Genomic DNA, 5419 nt, shown 5'->3' on the forward strand with positions numbered 1-5419 from the left:
TCCAGGCTCCAAGGTCAGTAAATATTTTCAAGAAAATCATAGAAGAAAATTTTCCCAACTTAAAGAGACAGATGTCCATAAACATTCAAGAGGCCTACAGAACACCAAATAGACTAGACCAGAAAAGCAATTCCTCACGTCACATCATAGTCAAAACACTAAATCTACAGAACAAAGAAAGATATTAAAAGCAGCAAGGGAAAAAGGGCAAATAAATATGAAGGTAGACCTATCAGAATCACACCAGACTTTCCAACAGAATCTATGAAAGCAAAAAGGGCCTGAGCAGATGTAATGCAGAATTTAAGGGACCCCAGATGCCAACCCAGACTGCTATACCCAGCGAAGTTTTCAATCAGCATAGATGGAGAAAACAAAATATTCCACGATAAAACTAAACTTAAAAAATATCCACACAGCAACCCAGCTTCACAGAAAATACTAGAAGGAAAACTCCAATCCAACGAGAACAACTACACCCAAGAAAACATAGCATACAAATAACTTCATAACAAAAAATTAAAAGAAAACAAGCACATTAACACCACCAACGCCACAATAAAAAGAACATTCATTGGTCACTATTATCTATCAATATCAATGCACTCAACTCTCCAATAAAAACATACAAACTAACAGAATGGTTGTTAAAACAGGATCCAATATTCTGCTGCATCCAAGAAAAATACTTCTACAACAAAGATAAACACTACCTCAGAGGAAAGGGCTGGAAAAAAAGGTTTTTCAGGCCAATGGACACAGAAAACAAGCTAGGGTAGGTATCCTAATATCTAATAAAATATAATTTCAACCAAAATTAATCAAATAGGTGAGGAGGGGCACTTCATTCTCATCAAAGGAAAAATCCACCAGGGGGACATCGCAATTATGAACATCTATGCCCCAAATACAAGAGCACCTAATTTGTAAATGAAACATTATTGAAGCTGAAATCACATATCGATCCCAAAACCTTAATAGTGGGAGACTTCAACACTCCACTCTCACCAAGGGACAGATCATCTAGACAGAATCTAAATAAGGAAATAAAGGCACTTACAGATATCCTGAATCAAATGAACCTAACAGATGTCTACAGAACTTGTTACCCAAATTCAAAAAAGTATACCATCTTTCCAGTACCTCAGGAACCTTCTTCAAAATAGACCATATATTTGGTCACAAAGCAAGCCTCAACAAATACAAGAGGATTGACATAATCCCTTGGATCATATCTGACCACCATGGATTAAAGCTAGACCTCAGCAACAACAGGAATAACAAAATGCCTACACACACATTGAAATTGAACAACTCTCCACTCAATGACATCTGGATTAGGGAAGAAATAAAGAAAGAAATCAAAGACTTCCTAGAATTCAATTAAAATGAAGGCACAACATGCTCAAACTTATGGGACACAATAAAAGCAGGACTATGAGGAAAATTCATAGTACTAACTGCCTTCAAGAAGAAATTTGAAACATCTCATACAAGCAACTTAATGGCTCACCTGAAAACCCTAGGAAAAAAAAAGAAGCAGACATGCCCAAGAGGAATAGATGGCTGGAAATATTCATGCTCAGGGCTGAAATAAATAAATTAGAAACAAATAAAACAATTAAAAGAATCAATGAAACCAAGACCTGGTTCTTTGAGAAAATAAACAAGATAGAGCAACCCTTAGCCAAATTAACTAAAAGACAGAGAGAAACTATCCACATCAACAAAATCAGAAATGAAAAGGGGGACAGAACAACAGACACCGAGGAAGTCTAAATAATCATAAGTTCTTACTACAAAAAACTCCACAAAATTTGAAAATCTAAATGAAATTGACAATTTTCTTGATAGATTCTATTTAACAAAATTAAATCAAGATCATGTAAATATATTCACTAGTCCTATATCTCCCAAGGAAATAGAAGCAGTCATCAAAAGTCTCCCATCCAAAAAAAGTCCAGGGCCAGATGGTGTCAGCACAGAATTCTACCAGACCTTCAAAGAAGAGCTAACTCACAATTCTCTTCAAACTATTCAAAATAGAAACAGAAGAATCATAGCCAAACTCATTCTATGAATTCACAGTCACCTTGATACCTAAACCACACAAAGACCCAACAAAAAAAGAGAACTTCAGACCTATCTCTCATATGAACATTGATGCAAAAATACTCAATAAAATACGTGAAAACCGAGTCCAAGAATGCATCAAAGATATCTTCCACCATGACCGAGTATGCTTCATCCCAGGCATGCAGGGATGGTTCAATATATGGAAATCCATCAATGTGATCCACCACATAAAGAACCTGAAGGAGCAAATACACATGATCATCTCCTTAGATGCTGAAAAAGTATTTTACAAAATCCAACACAAAATCATGTTTAAAGTCTTAGAGAGATCAGGGATACAAGGCACATACTTAAACATAGTAAAGACCTAGCCAGCATCAAACTGAACAAAGAGAAACTTAAATCAATCTCACTGAAATCAGGGACAAGGCAAGGCTGCCCACTCTCTCCATATCTCTTCTTCATAGTACTTGAAGTCCTGTCTAGAGCAATAAGACAACTAAAGGAGATCAAAAGGATATAGATTCAAATGGAAGAAGTCAAAATGTCACTATTTGCAGATGATATGTTAGTATACATGAGTGACCCCAAAAATTATAGATAAATACCTTCAGCAAAGTGGCTGGATACAAAGTTAACTCCAAAAGATCAATAACCCTTCTATATACTAAAGACAAAAGGGCTGAGGAAGAAATTAGGTAAACCACACCCTTCAAAATAGCCACTAATATCATAAAGTATCTTGGCCTGACTCTAACCAAGCAATAAAAGATTTGTTTGAAAAAACTTCAAGTCTCTGAAGAGTTGAATTTTTATTTAGAATATATGGAATGTTACTTAGATTAAAGACTATAACAATGAATTACTAAAATAAAACTTCATAAAAGATAAGATTTGCATAATCCGTTTATGATTAACAAAACTAAAGGCTTACCTCTAGAATTATGATTTTTTTTGGAAAGCATTACTGACAACAACAACAAAAAAAGGATAACCAGCCAAGTATCAGATGAATCACATCACAGTTTTAAAATATTGTGTTGTCGTCAAGTACGGGTGTGTTTTTAAAATGAAACAGAAACATATACTATGAACTCTAGTGCAGTAATCAAAGACACAGTTACAGACCATTCAATTCACAGAAAGTGTTCAATGTCAATTTGAATTAGAAAGTTGAAGGGAGTGTCTTTTCCAAATGTCCATTAATGCTAATAAGCAAAGAAAACCAGAATACTAGAGTTCTACTAATCAGGAACTGTTAATGGTGGTCAAAAGAACTAAATGATGAAGGTACATTTTATACACTTAGAAATAAGTAGGAGATTATTATGTATGATTTTTATCTAAATTGGTTTGAGAATTAGTTGGGTAGTAACAAAAGCTGCCATAATGTTCTTCATTTAAAAAGAACAATTAAAAGCCCCCAGAGGCTTGGACTTGGTGATAACCACTCTACTGGATTAACTCCTAGCAATAAAATCAAAAGAGATTTATTATTTATCTAAAAATTGAGTTAATGTTAATTAATACTGTATGCGACTTAGCTCGGCATGTTTAAACCTTTCAAAACACATTTCTTTGGACAAGGTCAAATCTGCACAAAATTGATACAAGAGCAAAGCGATGTCTTCACATTTTTTGACTCATTTAATTCAATATTAGAAGAGATTCAATGATGTCATATGTATTACCATTTAGCCCAAGAGTTGAACCACCTCCCCCATGTGTGTGTTTGTGTGTGTTTGTGTATGTGTATTTTGACATATGAACACTCTGCCATACTGATATAAAATGAGCTCAAATGAGAATAAGAACAATAAAATGAAGATTTTTTTCATCATTTATAACAAGGACAAACCTGGTGGGAATTAAGTGAAATAGGCAAAACATAGAAAGACGAATAGCAGATCATGTATTTTTTGTATAATATTCTTAAAAGTAGATCTCATAGAAGCATAGATTGGCATGATTATTATTAAAGGATAAAAGAGCGGGGCTTGAGGGTATTGTTTTCTGTCAAAGGACAGAAAACAGCATTTAAACAAATCTCAAGAGATATATTGTAAACACAGTAACTGTATTTCATAATTATATTTTATGAATAAAATTTGTTGATAATATATTTTGAATATTCTCATAAAATTAATAAGAAATGAGTTGGTACAAATATTTATGAGCTTGATTTATCAGTATCTAAAGTGAAAACATTTAAAATAATCATATCGTGTTCCATAAATATATACGTTAATTGTGAATTAGAAAGAAAGAAAATGATAATAACTTCCAGACTTCTCTGTTTCATCAGTACAAAGAATTTTTTTTTAACCTTAGGATTAAGTTCTTGGTGTTCAGATCAGCCAATGCCTTATAGTAAGTTACATCCTACTCTGCATCAGTGGGTTTTAAAGCTGTGTCTTGACTTGAGAGTCTCATTTTACAAATAGCATTTTACTTCATTTGTAGGGTGGAGAATGATTGTGAGCCTGGGTACCTGCAACACTGCCATCTGTCAAGCAGCTCCATGCAGGACACACTGATGAGTCATTAACTTTTAGGGATAGAAAGAGTATTTCTGTGTGCATTTAAGTGAGGTTAACTGAAATTGTTTGGGTACATATGCATATTAAAATCACATCACACACAGGACACTAAGGATATTGCATAACTATCATAAAGATGTAGATACCTAGCACTGCAACAGGCATGGTCAACACTGTCCTGTCGGACCAATGTGCTCCCAAAGACCAATGGGAGAAGAACTCAAGACTGCCCCTGAGGCTTCTGCACTCCTTAGTCCTCTGAAGGTGAGGAAACCTAGCTCAATTTGTTTTCCTGTCCACCTGTTCACACCTTTGAACAACCCACTGTTTCTGCTCTGACTTGGTTCTGTGAGTTGAATTCTCAGCTGCAGTTAACTCTGCAACTTTGTTTTCCAACTGTATCTTGAGGCCACAACAGCTTCCTCTCTTCAGCTGTTTTTCTTTATTTGTTTTTTCTTTTTTACTTTTATCAATACAGACTTTATTTATATTTCTATCAATCAACTTCTGAATTTTTTTAAAAATTTTTTGTAGCCTTTTTAACTTCTGTTCAGTCTGTGAACCACATACAAACAGAAAGATGCATATATAGATATATAGACAGACGGATGGATGGATGGATGGATGGATGGATGGATGGATGGATAAAACGTGGATAGATAGATAGATAGATGGATAGATAGATAGATGGATGATAGATATCTTAATGTGTAGATAGATAAATAGGTATAGATAGATATATAAACAGACAGATGGTAGATAGATAGATAGATAGATAGATAGATAGATAGATAGATAGATAG

The 5419-nt window shown here is 34.2% G+C and overlaps 1 pseudogene; it reads left to right on the forward strand.

The window, feature by feature from the left end:
• The first annotated feature begins 1076 nt into the window (after positions 1-1076).
• The window catches only part of LOC129683315 (WD repeat-containing protein 82-like), a 6349-nt pseudogene continuing 2006 nt past the window's right edge, over positions 1077-5419 (forward strand).

This window comes from Psammomys obesus, unplaced genomic scaffold (genome assembly GCF_907164565.1).
Source record: "Psammomys obesus unplaced genomic scaffold, mPsaObe1.curated_primary_1811, whole genome shotgun sequence".
NCBI classification, from domain to species: Eukaryota; Metazoa; Chordata; class Mammalia; order Rodentia; family Muridae; genus Psammomys; species Psammomys obesus.